This window comes from Miscanthus floridulus, chromosome 17 (assembly GCF_019320115.1).
Source record: "Miscanthus floridulus cultivar M001 chromosome 17, ASM1932011v1, whole genome shotgun sequence".
Lineage (NCBI taxonomy): Eukaryota > Viridiplantae > Streptophyta > Magnoliopsida > Poales > Poaceae > Miscanthus > Miscanthus floridulus.
In genome coordinates, this window is record NC_089596.1 from 15358501 (window position 1) to 15381615 (window position 23115).

At 44.0% G+C, this 23115-nt stretch overlaps 1 long non-coding RNA gene across 1 annotated transcript; it reads right to left on the reverse strand.

Annotated features, from left to right (window-relative positions):
* Positions 1 to 1936: 1936 nt before the first annotated feature.
* Positions 1937 to 2636, reverse strand: LOC136518988 (uncharacterized). Its single transcript, XR_010774665.1, has 3 exons — positions 2602 to 2636; positions 2408 to 2509; positions 1937 to 1949 (listed from the first exon to the last, which is right to left on the reverse strand). It is a non-coding gene; the product is annotated as an uncharacterized lncRNA (long non-coding RNA).
* Between the last annotated feature and the right edge of the window lie 20479 nt (positions 2637 to 23115).

The following is a 23115-nucleotide window of genomic DNA, read 5'->3' on the forward strand; positions in this document are numbered from 1 at the left end:
GTGCTCCTAAGGTCTTTCTTAAGGTGTTGATCATCGGATCATTACGTTGCCTTCGTCCAAGTCATGTCTTGCACACTGTTGGACTACAAAACAAACACTTGCAAATTGATTAGTTCAGTTTGGTTGTGTTGGTCATGAAATACCAAAATCCAAAGTAAATGGGCCTAGGGTCCATTTTTCTTACAGTGTTGCATCACAAAACTACTACAATTACCTCAAGGTACAGCTTGCAAATGCATCTTATGATTCTAATAATTATTTTACATGTTCTATGAACTCTCATGTTGATGTTGCTAGTCATAATCATACTAGATATGTTGTATCGGCTGGTCCTTTTGATAATGCTCCTTATAATACACATCATAATTATGGATATTATGGTCAAGAGCTGATGCATGTTGTAAACTCTTCATGTTTTGATGCTACTAGCAACATACAACATGTAAATCTTTATTCATCGGCTATAAGTTCATAATATGTGGTTCCACCATAAGACACGCCGATGAATGAGAGAATTGGCTATGACAATGCTAATTATTGGGCCAATTACTCTCAGAATTCAGCACCATATGCCAATGCTCCTATTCATAATTCGGCTTCATATGTTACTCCCAACTCGAGCCAAATTAATGAAAAATCAGCAAGGTATTTAAGTGCTAATACTCATGATTTGGCTTCACATGTTACTAGTAACCATAGCTGAATCAATGAAAATTCAGCACCTTATGCAAAGATCAATGCCCATAATTTGGCTTCGTATTTCACTCATGACCATAGCCGAATTAGTGAAATTTTAGGAAGACATTCGGGTACTAAAACTCATGATTCAGCTCCACATGGTGCTAATAGTTATAGCCAAACACTACTAAAAAAGTCCACATCCAAGACAATCCACTTTTGTCATAGTAAAGGCCAAAAACGTCATGGACATATATTTGTGACGATGCTATGACGAAATCGTCTTCATCATCTTTGTAGCGTCATAGCTGTTGCACCTTGACAATTTTGTGTATTTTGTCATAGATATCGTTACATCCATGACGATTTTTCCCCCGTCACTGAACTGTTTCAGCCGGCTTGCAGCGTACACGTGTATGGTCACAAGGTTGACACGTGTACGGCTGGTAGATTGACATGTGTTGGGCTCTTTGATTGAAACGTGTTGGGCTCGTAGGTTGACACGTGTTGGGCTAGTAGGCGTTCTGTGGGCGTTGACATTGCAGCACGTGGGCGCTGAAGTGGCAGCACGTGACATAATGACGTTTTTTTTGTCATAGAAATTTGCATAGGCATTTGACGAATTTGAAATAATGCATAGGTACCATACATGGCCAGCCTTAGCAAACATAGAACACAGGTTCATACATCACAGTCAGACTTATTGTTCATACAACCAAAGTTCCCAAACACAGGGGAACCATAAGTTCACACACATCATTGGAACCACCACTTCACACACAAATTCGTTCACAAGTGACATAACCAACCTGCTCAGCACCAAGGAACTACAGGCAACTACAGTGGTACCTAGCAAGCGTAGGAACAAGCTAAGTAGCTTTGTTACCTGCGTTGATGTTCAAGATGCGCTGAAGTAGTAGATCATTGGCTTCTTGTTTCTTCTTGAACTCCTCCATCTCCTGCTGGGTCTTGAGCACTACTTCTTGGGTCTTGGCCAATGCATCTTCTGTTTCTTCACCTTTCTTCTTCAAGGTGTCTAGTTCTTGTTGAAGTAGATCAGCCCGCATCTTCTCTGCCTGTAGCTGTTCCTGAAGTTGTGCTTCTCTTGCAACTGATCCAGTAGATTTTGACCCTGGTGTTTGAAGACCAGCATTCTTCAGGAATGTAGAAGCAGCACTGGTTTGTGAGAGGACCTTGGAAACAATTTCAGTACTAGATCTTGGTGTCTCTAAACCTTCAGCAGGTTGGGCCAACATGTTTTCCATGGCACTCTACATCAGAGAGATGCAAATTTGATAAGTTACTTATACAGAAACCATGTTTCAAGAAAAGAAATGGAAAACATCAGATAATCCATGTTACAAGATAACACAATCATTAGAGAACATCAGATAATCCATGTTACAAGAATGTATGTGTACACAACCATGTTACATATGAGAATATAAACTACATATATAGCTGCATATATGTGTATGCAAGCACTTTCCATTTCAGCAAGCATATAACTGGATATATAGGTGTAAGCATGTATGACCATTTTTTCTATGTATTTTAATCCCAGCCAGCAATCAATTTTAGTCCCTTCAAGCAATTTCACAAGTAAAGATAGGACCATCCAGACACATCATACAAATTGTGGCATATGATAATCGCACCCAGCAACCAATTCTGAATATAAACTGACATATGTACACAACCCATCCATCAATGAGGTGTAGGGACTTACAAGTGTCTCTTTGACTTGATCTGTCATACCATTCTTCTTACTGGTATGGCATTCCTTGAACATCTCCATGGCATTGACATCATGATCCTTGTTTTTCTCCATCTGTATGTAGTTTGAGAAAGAAATGCAGAAAAATTAGCTTCTGTATCTACACACAAATAGAAAACGTATTGTACTAGATTTTTAGCACTTACATATGTGTACAAGTGCGAGATGTAGCTACGAGATCCCGTCGACTGATGGTGTTTGACCTTAGTACGGTTGGTCTTGTTCTTCTCAGCTACTTCCTGAAATGAAAACAAGTAAGTTGCAGATAAAGTAGACAAAACAGAGAAGTTGTTGTCTTATGGCACATCATACCCTCCCTTTTGGACTAGACCACTTTGCCACAAGGGCCAGCCACTGTTCATCAGTTATAGTTGGAATAGGGGAAGTTGTTCTGATTTGATCAGCTAGGACACTGATGAAGTACTTCTTCTTCAATAAATATCTAGTCTGTCGTACCCCAGATTGGAGTAGATTGGTGCAGGCTTGCTTTGTTGGGTCATCATTTTCATCAACTGCCAACCTATTCTGTGGAAGTCAATAAGTCATGAGATTTAGCTATTAGCATTTGATACAATGACTTATGGAAAGTACCAAATAGATATTGAAGGTATTTACTTACAGATAAGTGGCCAACGAATTCTTTCATATAGTTGTCTTCATCCTTCTTGTATTCTTTCTAGTGAGTTAGGACAGGCATGCTGGACCTAATGACAAGTCCAGCCTCTAAAGCTAGCTTAGCAGCTTGTAATGGCTTCTCAGGCCTTTTCTTCCCTGGAGCAATTTCAATTGGCAACCTTCTTCCCATCGCCTTTGTCATGTTGTCTAGCAATTTGCCCTTTGTTGGTGGTCTTGGTCGCCTTGGAGCACGTTGTCGACCTACAAAGTATCCGCTGAGAGTGTTAGACTAGTCCACCGTTAAATCAAAGAACATGAGAATGCATGATCTGTTACTTGCCTTCAGGAACAGTCTCTAACTGTTCAGAGACATCTGCATTGGTTTGCTCAGAGACAGCATGTTCATCTACATTCATTTGCTCATCAAAAATAGACCAGTCTAGAATAGGATCTTGTTCTTCAACTTGCTTCATAGGGTCTGTGTCAGTGTTCTCAGACTCTGGGAAGGTGGTGCTGTACTTTTTCCTAGGCCTTGTGGCAACTCCAGGAACTGAATCGCCCTATCTAGTTGCCCTAACCCTTTTCATTCCACCTAGAGGCATCCTGGTGTTCTTCTTTGGTTGACCCCGCTTGGTCTGCTTGTTCTTGTTGTCAATTTCCTAACACATAATGGAAAATATGTTATTATAATATATATCGGATAGCGTGATGCCAGAACCCCCAACCAAGATTGAGAAGAGACCTTTTCTACGCTAGTATTATCAAAATCATCATCTTCTTCCTGGCCCTCTTCAGCTCCAGGAAGATATTCGGATGAATCTGACCACTCATCAGTTACATTGTTGTGTTTTTGCTTGTTCGGATTCTGAGAACTAACAAGTCTCGAAGCCAAGGTACGAAGACGCAAGGATTCCATCTTCTTGAGGTTCTCCGCGACTTGCAAGTCCTGAAGCCGCTCATAGTACCCTATTTGTAAACAAATTTTAGTGGAATTGATTGCTAAACCCTAAACCCTATCTAGTGGAATTGCCCTACAACTAGAAGACGGCGCTACACAAGGGAACCAAATACAAAGAACAAAACCCTAAAATGAGGAGCACAGCGGAGAGGAACCTGGGCTCAGGGGGTAGAGCACTTTTGTGGCCTATTTAGGCATCGTCGTTGCGTGGCTCGATGAAGTGGCCGACGTCGAGGTGTGGCTCGATGAAGTGGCCGACGTCGAGGTGCGGCTTGATGAAGTGGCCGACGTCCTACTTCTCCATCTCTGGTGGGGTGGACATCACAGGTCACGGCTCCTCCGTCTCCGTCTGTGTTGTGGCGGAGTGGATCTGGGGGCGGAGTGGCTCTATGAGAGGGTGGCGGAGTGGGTCTAGGTGGCAGAGTGGATCTGGGTGGCGAAGTGGCTGTATGAGAGGACGGTGGAGTGGATCTAGGGTGGCGGCGGCGGAGTGGATGCGGAGTGGGTGCAGTGGAGTGAAACGAAATGAGGCCAGAAGAGATGCGGGAGGGGATTGACCAATATATAGTCCTCGGTGAAATTACTATGTTGTCCCTGTGTACTTTCAATGGAGCGGATGCCGAAGGAGGGCAGTAGGGGGTTTTCGGAGGCACCAAAATTGGGCAGGGATAAGCGCGCAAACGCCAGAACCCCTAGGCGGGAGCTGGAAAGCATTTTTCTTTTTTTTAGAATAAAATTAAATGGTTTTTTCTTTTATGTCTGTTTATTTTATTGAATTGTAAATTGATATTTGCTTCAAAAAAATGTGACAACAATTTGTACATGATTGGGATAAAAAGTAAGTTTGTATATAATGATATTACCATGTTATTATAATGCTTTACAATGTTGTTTTTAGTATTTGTAACCTATTTTGATATATGAAGGACATGATTCCAATGTTTTGTTTTTTTAGTATTTATAATATCTGATGTACGCATAAAATTTTCAGTATGATAATATTTTAGGTCTCAAATTATAGGGAGACATACATGATCCCTTTTTTGTATATATATACACATGTAACATACATTCTACTTAACTATAATGTGTGTGCTTCAATGAATTTAAACATTTAGTAAGTTGATTAGCACTTCATAAGATGACATACTATGTGAGCATATGAGAATGACTTGATTAGCACTTCATAAGATCATATACATGCAAGGTGTGCTTTGTTACTATATAACATACATACACACATATATGCTATAATATGCACTTCACATATAACTAAGCACTTGATAAGGTAAGGTCTACATGCTTGCTTATATCAACACATATAATTATGCACTTGAGTTGAAAAGATCATACACATGCTTGGTTATATCAATACACATAGGTATATGATGTGTGAGATCATATAGCTATACATGCTTGGTGTATTTATACACTTAACATGGACCATACAATGACCATTAGAGTGCGAGTTGGACAATTAGTGTACATTGATGAAGGTCTTGAACAGTACATTGAAAATCCAGTTCAAATTCGATTCAAAATGAGCTTGAATCATTGATTTGACCACTGTTTGACCATAATGGACCCACCAGTCAGCCTCATCCCATGGTGAACCGAGTCCAGCCATATGGAAGGCTCACTCTAGTGGACCAACCCTGTCAGCCTCTTACCCCAACGGTCTGATACCCCCCAATCCATCCCCAAATCCCTGAATTCCCTAAATCGCCACAGCCGAAGTTCCTTCGACGCCTTGCCACCGGGACCGCTACTAGGTGCCGCCACCGCTCGCACTACCAACCGCTGCCGTCGCTACCAGCCGACTAGGGTTACACCTCAATGGCAACCTCTGCTGGCTCAAGCTCGTCATGGAGCTCCATGGAGCAGTCTAGGGCGCGGTCCCCGTACTCCTCTCCAATTCCATACCGCCACCCCCCCTACTCCTACACACCGGCTCTAGAGTGCTACTGTGGTTAGAAGACTCCTAGGTGGATCTCATGGAGCAATGCAAATCCTGGAAGGAGGTACAATGCATGCCCCAAATACAAGGTGAGTTCAATTTGCATTGTGATGTGTTGATTTCAATCTAGGTAATAGTCTACCTGACAATCTAAATGTCTATGGGTGCTAGGCTGGTGGATGCCCTTTCTGGGAGTGGTTTGATCCCAAGCCAATAGAGCATCAGGTCGAAATTCTTGTTGATTTGCGAGATGCAGTTAGGGTCTTGTGTAGCAAGAATGAAACTCTAGAGCTGGAGAAGAACAAACTCAGTTTTCTGCTAGATGAAGCACATTTGGAGATGGCCAAACTGGTGAAGGAAAAGGAGGAGGCCATGGCACTTGTGAAGGAGCTTGAGGCCAAGGCACTTGCCAAGCCACAGAAGAAGCTGAAGGCAGTGTGTTGTGGTTCACTGATCTTTCTTGCTGTTTTTTTGGCACTGATGGTGGCAATGTTTAGTAAAGGTGCTCAGCCCATGAAGCTACAACTACCTACTATGAATGTTTGAATTGGCAATGTCTGAATGTTAACTGAATGTATGAGTTAACTGAATGTATGAGTTAACTGAATGTATCAGTTAACTGAATGTATGAGTTACTAAATGTATGTTGATGTCTGAATTGTCACAATTATCGAATGAGTTAATGTATGAATGAGTTATTGTATGAATGAAAAATTGTTTGAGTTAACTTAACTATATGAGTGAATTTGTTGTATAGACAGATTTGCTAGAATCTAGAGACAACAATATCCCAAAAATGATAGCTAATCAACATATCCCAGAAATGACAGAATTTGTTACAATCCTAAAAAAAGAGCCACTGTTCAAATATTTGTGCTCCATCAACATCCCAGAAGTATACATCCCAAAAATGATAGAATTTGTTACAATATTTGTGCTCCAAAAATGGCAGCTAATCAACATCTAAAAAATGACAGCTAATCATCATCATTACATTCCATGGGATCCCTATCATTGTCACTACAATATTCTAAGATGGTGTCATCTACATAGTCATCATCCTCATCACTATTCTCAGCCATGTCTTCTTCTCTTCTATTGATAAGAGCTTGTAAGTTACCAACAACAGAAGATTTCTGTCCATCTACATGTCGCTGCACTGGTGTAGGTTCATCGATGCCATCATCTTGATCATCTTGCACCTCAAGCTCATTATCAAACCCAGTTTCATCTTGGTGAACAGTGCTAACTTCTGTTTCATTGACATCATACATGCTCCTATGCTCAAATTTTTGGACAACACGCCAATTGTCGCCAAATTGTGTGTCTTGCACATAGAAGACCTTTGTTGATTGACTTGCTAATATAAATGGGTCTGACTTGTACCAAAACCTCTCTATATTGATGGATCTAAAATGGCCATCATCTCTAATGTTTCTAGCTTTGCCATCTTGACTGAACCACTCACACCGAAAAAGTACCATAGTTCGAATCATTTGTAAATTGGAGTTGTAGCTCAACTGAACTATCTCCTTGAGCTGACCATAAAATTCAGTCGACACTCCATTGTGTGTTCCTTCTGCCAGCACACCACTGTTTTGTGTCTGCCTTTGTCTTTCATGGTCAATAGTGTTGTATCGAACACCATTCACACTACATGATGACCATAATCTGACCCTAAGGTCAGGTCGACATGATATTGCATAAAGCCCTTCACTAACCTCTTCACGATTATCCTTCCACAGCATCTTGATCTAAAAAGACAACAGATTAAGTGAAAAATGTGGAACTCAGATTAAGAAGACAACATGATATATTGCATAAATTATGGAACCACTTACATGACTCCTAAACCAAGCAGGAAATTCCTTTTCTAACCTACTCTTAATATCATGGCCACCCTCTTTCTCTAACTCTTCTCTAAACTTGCTGCACAGACAGTTCACAATATGAGTATTGGTCATGCAGGTTTAGCATAGTTTTTAGTAGCACACAAAATTTAGAAAAAACACTCACCTCAAATATGGCTCCACCTCATCACAGTTGTTTAGCACATACCAACAAAGCTTGTCAAATTCTTTGTTTTCAAGATATGTTTCCCTGTTGGCTCCCAAGAGTTTAACACCATGCTGGAAGACAGAGAGGTCACCATTTGGTGGATCCCATTTGTCATCATCATGATTAAATCTAGCGACAACATCTTCCATGTACCTTGAACAAAAGGTCAATGCCTCATTAGCTATGTACGCCTCAGTGATGGATCTTTCAGGTCTAGCTCTATTCCTCACGTACCCCTTCAAAGTGCCGAATTGGCGTTCGATTGGGTACATCCATCCATATTGGACAGGGCCTCTTAACAATGCTTCATCAGGAAGGTGGACAGCCAAGTGGACCATCACATCAAAAAAAGCAGGAGGAAATATTTTTTCAAGCTTGCACAGTATCACAGGGATTTCTGCTTTTAGACGTTTCACAACATCAACCTTTAGTTTCCTACTGCAAATCTCCCAGAAAAATTTACCCAACTCAGCAACTGCTTCATATATGTCCTTGTGCACTAATCCCCGGAGACCGGTTGGTAAAATTCTTTGGAGTAGGATGTGGCAATCATGGGTTTTTAGGCCCTGCACCTTCGAACCATCTGCACTAATGCATCTTGTCAGGTTGGAAGCATACCCATATGGAAACTGAATACTTTTCATAAATCCACAAAATGCAGTCCTTTCTTCTTTCTCCATGGCATACCATGCTGCTGGCATTGAAACTGAATCACCATCTTCTTGTTCTAAATGCAACTTAAGTCGTATGCCCATATCTTGCAAATCAAGTCTCGCATTAACTGTATCCTTATTCTTGCCATCAAGATGGAGAATTATGCCAAGAAGGGCATCACATATATTCTTCTCTATATGCATCACATCAAGATTATGTGGCAGCTTCAAGTGTTTCCAATAAGGTAGTTTCCATAGGGCCGACTTTCGACTGAACAATTTTGGCTCCTGATCCTTCTGTCCACGCTTCCTTTTCTTGCTACCCTCAGGCTTACTAGGACTAACATCTTTTACCTTCTCTAGAGCCTCCAAAGTTTCATCCATAGTCAACTTTGCTGGCTCTATCCGGTTTTCTCGGTGTCCATCAAAGGCCAAGCTTCTTCTCTATTTGTGAGTTTTTGGGAGGTAGCGATGGTGTCCAATGTAGCATATCTTTTTCCTAAGACTCCTTGACAATGGATCTCTATTGCAATAAATACATGCATAGTAACCTTTAGTAATTCGCCCTGACAATACACCCAAAGCTGGATAATCATGTATGCACCATAGTACTACAGCACGAAGGTCAAACTTCAAACCAGTTAATGCATCATAGGTCCTGACACCTTCCCAGAGTTTTAACAAATCCTCAATGAGAGGTTCTAAGAATACATCAAAGTCCTTGCCTAGAGACTTTGGTCCTGGGATGAGTAATGCCATGATGCAGTTGGATGCATCAGTGCATGACCATGGAGGTAGATTGTACACCTTTACAAGTACAGGCCACATGTTATAACTTGTGTTCATGTTCCTGAATGTATTGAAGCCATCTGTAGCTAAACTAAGCCTTAGGTTTCTTGCATCTTCAGCGAAGCTAGGATACATATCATCAAAGTCTTTCTAGGCTTCACCATTGGCTGGATGGGTCATTTCATTTTCCACAGCCACCCTCTTCTCCTTGTGCCACCGGGTCTCCTCAGATGTTGCTTTGTTTGCAAACATCCTCTTTAGCCTAGGTATAAGAGGAAAGTATCTCAAAACCTTTTTTGGAACCCATTTGGCACCATCAGCATCTACCCACCTAGATTCCTTGCATTTTGGGAAAATGTCCGCTTTGGCAAGATTCTTCCAAAACAACACACAATTGTTGTCACAAACATGGATTAACTCATATCCAAGGCCCAATTCTTTGAGATATGTCTTTGCTTTGTCATATGAATCTGGAAGACAACTATTAGGGAATGACCTTGCCAATAACTTCAATATAACACTGATTGTTGTGTTGCTAATCCTGTAGAAGGACTTGATGTGTAGCAATCTAACTAGAAAAGAGAACCTAGAATGAACAGAACCTGGGCAAAGAGCACATTTTGCATCTTCAAGAACTTTCAAAAACATAGGTTGTTCTCCATCTTCTTCTACAGCTATGTACAAGTCTGCAAGCATCTCTACAGTACCCTAGATCATCTTCATTGTCAGCCTCATCCTCATTGACCACATCACCTAGATGATCAGGCTCATCTGCATCCTCTGCAATTTCAATAATCTCAGCATCAAAAGCTTCTCCATGGTGTACCCACTGAGTATATGTAGCTGACCATCCATAGAGGTACACATGGTTATGCACATCTTTCTGACTCAGCAAAGACTGATTCAGACAATGGCGACAGGGGCAAAGTATAACATCATCTGCATTGAATCTATCCCGAACATATGACATAAATTGATCAACGCCGTCTGTGAACTTATCACTGAACCGAGTAGCATGAATCCATGTCCTGTCCATCTAATCAATGTAACAACAATTACCTCTAATAAGCCATGTCTAAACAGCTATGAAATGCTATGAATTGTAGGCAATGAAAGATGACAGTACCTCTAAGTAGCTAAAGTAGCAGCAGGTTGAACATGGAGCAGAGAAGCCGCAGCAGCTGCCCGCCGTCGGAGCTTCCCGCCAGAGAAGCACGCCGCCAGAGCAGAGAAGCCGCAGCAGCTACCCACCGTCGGAGCTGCCCACCGGAGAAGCGCGCTGCAGCAGCTGCCTGCCATTAGAAGCCCACCGCCGGAGCTGCCCGCCACCAGAGCTGCCCGCCGCTGGAGCAGAGAAGCCGCAGCAGCTACCCATCGTTGGAGCTGCCTGCTAGAGAAGCGCGCCACGCCACAGCAGCTACTCGTCGCCAGAGCTGCTCGCCAAAGAAGCGTGCCGTTCCGCAGCAGCTACCCACCGCTGGAGAAGCGCACCGCGCCGCAGCAGCTACCCACCGTCGGCCCTCCTCCCGCCCCCTGCCTGATTCGATTTAGATCTAGGTGGATTGGATTGGATTGGGTTTGGTTGGGTTGGATTTATGATTGATTCAATAATCGAATAAGAAAAAAACTTCCAATCTCTAAACATGACCGAAGTCTTGTTCTGATGGTAAGCCAACTTGGCTCTGAGAGAAGAGGTGGTGGGTTCGATTCTAAGGCACAACCAATTTTTTTTATAAATTCTACTTTTATGACGAAATAATTATCTGACAGGTGGGACCTAAACGGTGAAACTATTCTCTTTCACTTCTATGACGAATCACAGAACACTCGTATGATGATTCTTTCAAATTCATCACAGTTAAACAAAGGGGTTGACAGCCAAACCAATCATCTATGACCATCTACATAATTTTGTCACTAATGAACCTTATTCCATGACCAAAACTATTATCATCATTCCGAAATCGTCATAGATGAAAGGATTTCTAGTAGTGAAATCAATGAAAATTCAGCAATGTGTGCACATGCAAATAGGCATTATATGTTGCTTTCAAATCAAGCTGAATCGATGAAGATTTAGCCCACACTATAAACCTGTATGGCTCCTCTAAATGGAAGGTGCCCGCTTATCATAGACCGTACCTATTATGCTATGATTTCTTGAAAACTCCTGATGGTTGGTGGGTACCTGATTTTATGAATTAAGTGGTGAAGATGATAAGACTACTGTGGAACACATTAGTATATATCTCTCACAGCTAGGTTTTGCCAGTAAAGAAGATTATATGATAATACGATATTTTCCTTTAACCCTTACTGGTATTGCCTTTGCATGGTTTACATCTTTGCCCCGATGTACTATTGATTCATGGTCTAGATTAGCAGAGCAATTCTATGAATACTTTGGAAAGACTAATAAGAAAAGGCCGATCGTAGTTGAGTCATCGACTAAAAGAGGATTGCTAGTGGGTATAAAAGAAAGAATTGATTTGGACCCAAGCAAATGTTTGGCTGCCAAAGCCGAACAACACAATATCTCTTCCGAATCATTCACATCTCGGGAAACAAGTCTTGCTATAGAAAAACATGAGAAGCACAAGAAAATAGTTAGACTTGATTTTTCAGGAGCTAAAGGGGCTGTGCATTTATCTAGTGATTACTATATCATTGATGGAGATCAAACCCCTACAAGCAAGAAAGGAGGGCCACCTGCTTGCTCAGAATCGGTTGAACCGACTTTGAAGTCGATTGTGATTACTGCCTACGCTGAGTCGGCTAAGCCAACTTCCTAGTAGGCCAGGATGACTGCCTCTACCACCTGCCCTGAGTCGGCCAGGCTGACTATCCCTGTTGCTGTTGTGCCTGCTAGTGCCCAAGTCGGCCTAGCCGACTTCTAGTTGGCTAAACTGAATTTCTCAGTTCCAGCAACCGTCGATGCATCTTCAGATGATTCAGCACCTATTGTTGATCGTTCTCTAGAGATGAAGAGCAACATCATTCAAATCAAGGATATACACTTCTCCAACATGGTCAACAAAGTACAAAATACAAATATTTTGCTCAAACTCCAAACTGGTCATACTATATCAATTTCTGCATCTATTAGAGATATCCTTGCTAGTAGTTGTAAAAGACCGATTGAGAATGCCACTTTATTAGTTGATGATAAAACAAATTCAGATTCTATCGGCCAACAAATTATGCCATATGGCAATGCCGATTGTGCTAGTTTGTCAAAGCAAAAGTGTTAGGTTCATAAACCCAGGGTCCCTCATGGACCGGCTTCCCAACAAAGGCTCGACCCAACAGACAACGTTGCAACCAATGCGCAACTCATGGGCCGACCCAAAAACCTAGATGATAGGCTAGAAGGATGATTCGATCTCTGACCAAAAGGCATAGTAGAGGTGGAATGGAGCCCGCTTATGACTCTAGCCCACCTCTCCGATCGGAGCGCTCGCTTCGGTCTCCAGCCCGCCTCTGGACGGCCTCTCTGACCAGAAGGCCTGACCAAACACCACTTCTGACTCTGACCCGCTTCTCCGACCAGGAATGCACCAAACCCCTACTTACAGCTCCTCTCTGACTAGCGCAATCAGAGCCGACTAGGACCAACTGATCAGGGACACCCGCTCGGTAAGGACCAAAAAACAGACACAAAAAGTAAGACAGCGCACTCAAGTCAACCGCAATACCGAGGACCGTACCCTGTACGCCTATAGGACAGTACCCTACAATCTTCCTGACATGACAGAACCCAAGCAGTGTTGTAGGCGCTGACATTCTCCCCTACAGTGTCGTGGGCGCCGTCAACTCCCATACTAGACAAATACGATAAGGCTCCCCCACGTGCCTCTGAGGCATCGACAGTGTTGTGGGCGCTAGCATTTACCATACCAGGCAAACATGGTAAAACCCCTTACATGCCTCTAGGTATCAACAGTGTGGCAGGCACTGACATCTGACATACCTGAAGAAGACGACGCAACCTCCCATGTGCATCTGACATTAAACAGTATTGTGGGTGCCTACCATCATCTTGTACCCACTAGCGTGGGCAGCAAGACTTAGCAACATACATACTCTCTCCCTCTCACTTGTGAGGCCATCCCCTTTATCTATAAAAGGGGATGCGCTCTCTCCCAAAAGATAGTTGATTTAGATCGATCAAGTTCACTAGTACACAACAACAGAACCACCAGGTTCAAACCTTGACCACATGCTCGAACACACAGCATATAGAGGAGCTCCTGTCACTCTTGGCCCCTCTGACCAGAGTTCGACCAGACCTCTTGTACCCCCCTCCATCTTTATCCTTCTTGTTTGTAACACCACTACAAACTTTGAGCACCTGGACTTAGAAATAAAGTCACCGACCGACTCAAACTGGACGTAGGGCACGTTGCCTGAACCAGAATAAACCATGTGTCATTGAGTGCTAGGCCACCTCCGATCACAACGTATGGCAAAACTACAAATATTTATGTGTTGGTCACTTTCTGCACCGACAATTGGCATCGTCGTGGGGAAGACATTGTACATTCAACACTTTTTGGTCATCGGATGGCCCACTTTTCCGCCACCTTCGCCATGGCGGGCTCAAGCGATAAACTCGCTTTGGCTCACTAGAGTTTTCCGCATTCCCACCTGTTGGGATGTGGGTTCCACCTGTCTTCAAGTCATCCCAAGCCTTCCTCTTCGGAAGCCTTGACTTCGTCGCTGACCAGCTCAGCGTACTACACCTCCGCAAGGAGGCACTCGTTCTAGCGCCCGTCGAAGGGGCACCCTCCATTGGCTCCAAAATGCAAGATGACTTCAACGATGACTTCATTCCAAGCAAACTCTCTGCTCAAACTCCGCTGTGAGTAATGTACATACTATTATTTACTCTCTATTTACTATCTCCCGCTGATTATCCAAAGGGACCGTATTGCCCGCACGGCGAACACTGTACGATCGGTTCCCCTATAGTCTCACGTCCCTCAAGGACGCATGTGCTCGAGGGCTTCGAAGGACGCTGGCGCCATCCCCTCTCACATCCGAATTTGTGGGAATGGCGAGCTATGCTCCTACCACTTTTCACAAACTCCTAGATGACGAGGTTGAGAGTGACGGCTCTAGCATCGACGACGTGGCACCTAGCCATCGTCCGTCCTAGGAGTGCGCTATGGCGGACACCCCGGGATAGCAGCCGGTGGTTGCGGAGTCTGTGTAGACTCACACCCCTCCAGACCCACGTGCGGGGGCCCTCATGCTCACACAAGGGCACGCCGAGGAGCTACGACAACGGTGGCATAACTAGTCGCCGCCTGCACCGGCACGCTTAGTGCAGCACGTTGTGCCCCATGCGCATGACCCGGCGGGCGGCGCCTAGGTTCACACCCGCCAGGTCCAACGTGACATCATGAATGAGGGGAACGATCCCCCACAGTTCACTCGGGCTAGCTAGAACATCGCCGCTGTGGCAATGCTTCTCGCGGTGTTCCCGAGCCCGTCAACCCCTAGGAGCGGACGGTCTACCAAAACCTTCGAGCGCTGGTAGAAGCCACCGCCGTTCAACAGGCAGAAAGCTCCGCATCATGACTTCAACACGCACCCTCCCTCCCCACTAGGGGAGTGGGAACACGCCAGATGGATCGCTCCATCCGCTCACCGCTACAACCGCCAAGCATGGCTCGAGAGGCAGCGGATGCGCCGTGGTCTGACCTGGCGCCTGCTCTACACTGACCGCCGGTTCATGAATGGCCCGATCCACACCAAGACGCCCGCAGTGTCATCAGCAACTAGCATCAGGCTTGGCATGATGATGACGTCCACCTGGTGGTGATAAGGATAGGCGACATGGGTCCTAGCTGAACCATCGAGGGGAGAGGTGAAACGTGCCCTAGGCATGGTTGCTGGCCAGACAACCAGAGTCCTTGCCCTGAGGGCTTGGGACCACAAGCCTTTAGCTAGCGTATCCAGAGAGCGTCGTTCCCATAGCACATCTGACCACCCATCAACATTGCTAAGTACACCAGGAAGATGAACCTCGGTATTTGGCTCAAAGATTTCTAGCTCGCCTGCCGAGCCAGAGGGGTGGATGATGACTTTTTCATCATTCAATATCTCCCCATCTGCATGGGGGAACATGTTCGGGCGTGGCTTGAATTCCTCCCATATGACAGCATTCATGACTAGGCAGACCTCAAGAGGGTCTTTGTCAGAAATTTCCAAGGGACGTATGTACGCCCTGGTAACTCCTGGGACCTCAAGAGATGCTAGCAAGAGCCCAGTGAGTCCCTATGGGATTACATCCATAGGTTCTCCCAATGATGCAACTCTCTCCCTGATGTCATCGACGAGGACGTCATCAACGCATTCCTCTCTAGGATGACCTATGAGTCCCTGATCCACAAGCTTGGCTACCTGAAGCCTCATACCACCTACGACCTACTCGACGTCGCCACTAACCACATCTCCGGTGAGGAGGCGGTTGAAGTAGTCTTCAACGGAGCCTAGGACAAAGGCAAGGCCAAGCGCATGGACCAAGACGAGGGCCCCTCCACACAAAGGGGCAAGAAGAACAAAAAAGATTGGCGCCGACCGGACAACACCGCGTTAGTCGCCGTAGCTGATCGCATGGGCAAGCAGCCCCAACAGGGCCTACCTGACCACTTCAACAAGCTCATGGATAGCTCATGCACCAACCATGCCTACCCCCATCAAACACCTCTACAAGGACTATGAGCTCCACAAACGTTTCCTTCGACAGGCTGGTGGGCCAAAAGAAGGAGATGGCAGCAAAAAAAAGGAGGCATGGCGGGCAAGGACAGAGACAGCTTCCCTAACCCTAAGGAATGAATCATGATCTTCAGTGGATCTAACACCATCTGGTCTAAACGCCAGCACAAGGTGCGCTATAGGGAGGCATGTGCTGCCGAGACGGCCGTCCCCTCCTTCCTCAGCTGGTTAGAATCTCCGATTACCTTCGATCAGAGGGACAATCCCTCCCACGTTGTGAGACCGAGACACTACCCACTCGTCATCGACCCCATCGTCCATAAGAAGCGCCTCACCAAGGTGCTGATGGACGAAGGCAGCGGCTTCAACATCCTCTATGTCGACACCCTCGACGCCATGCGCATCCCCCGATCGAAACTTCACCTAGCAGGCTCTCCCTTCCACAGGGTGATCTCAGGAGCGTAGGCATACCCACTCGGGCAGATTGACCTGCCCGTCATGTTTGGCAACTGAGCCAACTTCTGTTCGGAGGTCCTCACCTTCGAAGTGGTGGACTTCCTAGGGTCCTACCACGCCATCTTGGGGCAGCCATACTACACTAAATTCATGGCAATCCCCAACTACACCTACCTTAAGCGAAAGATGCTAGGACCGAACGACATCATCACCATGAGCAGCGCCTTCTCGCATGCCTTCACGTGCGACCACGAGCATTTCTAGCTCACCACCACGGTCATCAACTCGTCTGAGCTCCCGTGGCTCGGGGAGTCATTGACCCCAGCAGTCCTAGACTGCAACAAACCAACCTCCTTGATGGCCTTCCGCCCGCTCGAGGAAACCAAGGCGGTGGGAATCAACCCCACCAACCCAACCAAGATGGTGCGGATCAGGACCTAGCTCTCGACCAAATAGGAATGCAAGCTCGTCGACTTCCTACATGCCAATCGCGATGTCTTCGCATGGAAGCCATCTGACATGCCAGGCATACCACGGGACATCGCCGAGCATGCACTACGCCTCATTCTGGGCTCGAAGCCCACTAAGCAACGCCTATGCCCCTTCAACGATGAGAGGCGTAGGGCCATAGGTGAAGAGATCGCCAAACTCTTGGCAGCCAGATTCATCAAAGAAGTATTCCACTCTGACTGGCTTACCAATCCCATTCTTGTTAAAAAGAAGACCGAGAAATGGAGAATATACGTTGATTATACTGGCCTCAACAAAGCATGTCCAAAGGATCATTTTCCTTTGCCGTGCATAGACTAGATAGTCGACTCCACCTCAGGTTATGAGATCCTCTCCTTTCTAGATGCCTACTCGGGCTATCACCATGTAACACCTCGGGTGTTTAAATATTAAAATCTGACATGTCATCATATGCATTGCAAAGCATTTGGCATTTGGTGAAAACTTTGATGTACATTTACTAAAACAAGTTTACAATTGTGTAATGAATATTGAATTGTATTGTTTGACTCAAGTTCAATATTTGTTTGGATTTTGAATTTCTCCAGAAAACCCCGCTTTTCAACATTTAAACCCTACCCTAAAAAATCAATTTCAAAATCTAAGCATATTTTGGGGTTGGGCCCAAAAGCAAAAGTGTAGAGCTTGGCAAGTTATACAAAGTTTGTATTTGGAGTTTTTCAAGTTGTTTAGAAAAATTTTGAGTAATTCAAAAAGGCGTAATTCGTTAAATATCCCCTATTTGAATTTAAAAAGATCATTTCAAAATCTAGATAGAATTAGGGGTTGGTTATAAAAGCAAAGTTGTAGAACTTTTGATTTTAAACAACTTTTATTTTTGGAGATTTTTGAGTTGTTATACAAATTTGAGAGTAATTTGTGAAATTTGGCGAATGGCAAACTTGTAATTTCTGTGAACAGTGTTCACCGCTTGCGCTACACCGCCGGCGAGCTTCGGCTTGCTTCCAGTCGCGCGCGTGTCCGTCTGGGCGTCGCGTTGGCACGGCGAAGGCTTCCGCGTGGCTTCTTTACGCTTCCTTGGTCGCGTTATAAGCCAGCCACCGTCGCCGTTCTTCGTTTTCTTTTCTCCTCTGTTTTCCAGTCACCGCCGCCGCAGCTCCGTCGAGCTTTTGCCGTCGAACCAGCGCCCACGCCATCGCAGCAAAGCATGCTCTAGCTCCACCATATCCTTGCGCATCCAGCCAACCCACCAATTCAACTAGTCTAAGTCGGGAACTCGAGTTGCATCGTCTTCTTCCTCGCGGCCGGCAACTCCTCCGCCGAGCACGATTCGCCACGGCCAGAGCTCCACGGTGCATCTCCGTCCCTAGTTTTGGTTGATTCTATTTTGTCTCGATGATGTAGTACTTAATCCATAGCTGGTTGCTCATTTTGACCACTACAGTCGCCGGTACACCATCGCCGACGATGTTTTGCTCCGCCATGACTGCTGTCAACGTCGACCCGTGTCATCGTAGCTTATCCGGTCTTGTTCTTTGCTCCAACGTGTTCGTGGTGAGCTACTAGACCTTCCCATGCCCTTTGTTTCCCCGTTTTCGGCTTCGTTTCGCCAGCGTTGTGTCGCCGTGCCACCGCGTCTGCCATGGTCGACGACGAGCTAGTATAGGGCCGTAATCAGTGCTGATAGGGACGTCAATCGATGCGCCTAGTCTTGGTGATCATTTTGGTACGTTGGCCGTCGCCGTTGGACTCGCCGTCGGCGAGAAATCGTCGGTCAGCGCCGTCGCCGTCGTAGTCAAACACGCGAGGTTAGGGATGACAGGTGGGGTCACCATGTCAGTGACTCAACGTTCAAAATGAATTTTCTGTTTTTCAGATTTGAATGAATAGTGTCTATTTTTGTTATTTTTGTGTAGATTTATTTAGAGCTCCAAAAATTATGAAAATTTTTGAGTGACTTCTCTGTGATGTATAGTATTTAATAAAAATATGAAATAATATTTTTCAGTATTTTTTGAATGTGGTAAAAATTGCTCAATTTATTAATAAATGGATTTCCATGATTTTTCTAGGCTTATTTAATTGTCCAAAAATTATGAAATTTGTTTTGCCACTTACTTATCATGTAATGAACATGTACTAAAATTTTGAGCTCAATTAGAATAAGTTGATTTATTTCATAATTTTGAATTAAATAATTAATTCATAAAAGCAAATAGTAACCTTTAGTGATTTAGGTTTTGTTTGTAATTTTGGATTGAGTGATGACCTCATGTCATTAGTTGATAATGATCCTTGGCAATTGATGTATGTGTTACGATAAAGATTTAATTTGTTTGACTTGCAACTGTACCGCGAAGGAAAGTTGTATTCAAATTATTAATTTTGCATCCATCATAGAGCATCATGTTTCGTATTCCGCATCATGTTAAACATGGCATTGTTACTATGTGTAGTGAACGAAGGTGAACACATGGTAGTTAATCAAGTCATGGAAGAAGTTAATCCGTCTGTTGAGGTCGGATCGAATACTTGTGAAACGTCACAGGAACAAGACTTTTACATCAACGAAGGCAAGCCCTGGATGTAGAATGGTATCAGAGCGATCATTACAAGGTTTTTGTTGTATTGTTTTATAAAAACTTCAAAATGATTTGGATGACTAAATTTAACTTGGTAATTTAGTCCAAATTGCTTCTGACTTATCTTATTTCTTTCTCACCATTCCCTATTTGATTAAAAGGTTTTTGTGTGGTGGAGTAGTAATTATACTATGGCCCTATATAAAAATAAAGGTTGTTTATGTGCATTATAAACTTTGGTGTTTTTGTTCGTAAGAACGATTCATGCATCAGGAATAATTCACTTGTTACTTCCTTCACCTCTTAGTCTGGAGTTGAGTAGTGAGTTTGGTTTGAGGAATGTAATCCATCTTAGCTACTTTTTGGATTTTGATCAAATGATCTTACTTAGATTAAATTGGCTTCCTATAGTATGGCTCGTGCCAAGATGATGCCCCGTAAGTCCACTAGACCCAAAGGAGTTCCTCGTCACCAACTTGCCCCTAGAAACGATGGTGCTAGCAGTAGCAGTTCTAGGCCTGATCCTAAGGCAGAGATACAGAGGATTTCTGTAGAGTTAGCACAAGCTACTAGAGATAGGGCTTTGGATGCTATACAGGTGGGAGAATTACAGGATCAATTGAGGCGTCTCACCACCGCACACAGGAATTACGAAAGTATGTTAGTTCGTACGGTGCAAGGAAGAAATGAAGCTTGGCACAGGGAAAATGTAGCTAGAGCTAGAACTCATGAGCTAGAATTCTATGTAGAAGATTTAGAAGAACACAATACATATCTACATGAGGAAGTTTATAGGCTTAGCAATCTTCTAAATCCGAATCATGAGCCTCAAGCTGATGCCATGGACCCCGGTGTCATCCTTGCCGATGATGATGAATTAGGAGAGGAAGAAGAAGAAGATCCTAAAGAATTAGTAATGATCGATGAAAGTGATGATGAAGGCGGTAATAATTCCGGAATGGATATCGAGCCTGAAGTTTGAAGAAATTGAGGAAAAGAGTAGAGTTGTATAATAGTAGCTCTAGTTAAGTTATGTAGTTCTATTTTCGTACTCGTGGGTTTGATTGTACATTAGTAAACTCTATTTAATGTGTCTAGAGTAAGCTTTGGTACAATTCAATAAAGACATGTGAATAAAGTTTGGTTTGTTATGAGCAGATGCGTCGTACGCGGGGTTCGTTTATTCCAGGAACTTCACAAGATGAGGACGGTATTCTAGATCCGCCACCAGTTCCAACCAATTTAGCTGATGCTATAACTGCACTTGTCAATGTGACGGCTAAAAATTCTCGTTTCCTTCATGAGATGGCTCAGAGTAATCAGAATCAGATGTACGGAAACCGTGGATGCCACCATAACCGCCAGGAGGCTACATATGTTGATTTCACAGACACAAGACCCTCGGTGTTCACCAAGGCAGATGAACCATTGGAGGCTGATGACTGGCTTTGAACCATGGAGCAGAAATTTGAACTTATCCCATGCACGGAGTATCAAAAACCTACGTTTGCCGCCCAACAACTTAGAGGAGCAGCAAGTGCTTGGTGGGCAAACTTAGTGGCTATGCAACCTACTGGCATTCCAATAACTTGGGCTGAGTTCCGTACTGCCTTCAGAGCCCATTATATCCCTAAAGGAGTGATGGCTATGAAGCTAGATGAATTCCTTGCTTTGAAACAAGGAGATCAAACCATGATGCAGTATGTGGGAAGATTTAATCATCTGTCCCAATATGCATCCGAACATGTCAATACTGATGCCAAGAAGAAGAGGTGGTTTATGAGAGGCCTAAATACCAAGTTGCAGACTATGATGACCACTTGCACTAATGTTACTTATCATGAGGCAGTAATATTGCAATTGCTTTAGAGTCAAAGTATCGGCAGCATAAGGAGCTCAAAAAGAAAAAGAGTGTGCCGTCTGGATCTTTTGGGGGAAGGAAATCAAAAGAGGCAGAGAGTGATTTATCATCCAGTACAGGCATAAATCGTCCTCCTTATCGTCCGCCGCAGTTCCAAGCCAGGCAACAGTCAAATGTCCGTCCTGCTATAACCTATCCGAACTCACAATCAACCAATGCTCCTGGTGGCAATGCTCCAACATCCACAGGGTCCACACTATCCATGCATACAATTGTGGAAGGAGACTGGTCATTTTTTCTAGGGAATGTCCATATCAGGCAGGCTAATCAAAATTATTAGAAATATCTTTTTCCTAAGACTCCTTGACAATGGATCTCTATTGCAATAAATACATGCATAGTAACCTTTAGTAATTCGCCCTGACAATACACCCAAAGCTGGATAATCATGTATGCACCATAGTACTACAGCACGAAGGTCAAACTTCAAACCAGTTAATGCATCATAGGTCCTGACACCTTCCCAGAGTTTTAACAAATCCTCAATGAGAGGTTCTAAGAATACATCAAAGTCCTTGCCTAGAGACTTTGGTCCTGGGATGAGTAATGCCATGATGCAGTTGGATGCATCAGTGCATGACCATGGAGGTAGATTGTACACCTTTACAAGTACAGGCCACATGTTATAACTTGTGTTCATGTTCCTGAATGTATTGAAGCCATCTGTAGCTAAACTAAGCCTTAGGTTTCTTGCATCTTCAGCGAAGCTAGGATACATATCATCAAAGTCTTTCTAGGCTTCACCATTGGCTGGATGGGTCATTTCATTTTCCACAGCCACCCTCTTCTCCTTGTGCCACCGGGTCTCCTCAGATGTTGCTTTGTTTGCAAACATCCTCTTTAGCCTAGGTATAAGAGGAAAGTATCTCAAAACCTTTTTTGGAACCCATTTGGCACCATCAGCATCTACCCACCTAGATTCCTTGCATTTTGGGAAAATGTCCGCTTTGGCAAGATTCTTCCAAAACAACACACAATTGTTGTCACAAACATGGATTAACTCATATCCAAGGCCCAATTCTTTGAGATATGTCTTTGCTTTGTCATATGAATCTGGAAGACAACTATTAGGGAATGACCTTGCCAATAACTTCAATATAACACTGATTGTTGTGTTGCTAATCCTGTAGAAGGACTTGATGTGTAGCAATCTAACTAGAAAAGAGAACCTAGAATGAACAGAACCTGGGCAAAGAGCACATTTTGCATCTTCAAGAACTTTCAAAAACATAGGTTGTTCTCCATCTTCTTCTACAGCTATGTACAAGTCTGCAAGCATCTCTACAGTACCCTAGATCATCTTCATTGTCAGCCTCATCCTCATTGACCACATCACCTAGATGATCAGGCTCATCTGCATCCTCTGCAATTTCAATAATCTCAGCATCAAAAGCTTCTCCATGGTGTACCCACTGAGTATATGTAGCTGACCATCCATAGAGGTACACATGGTTATGCACATCTTTCTGACTCAGCA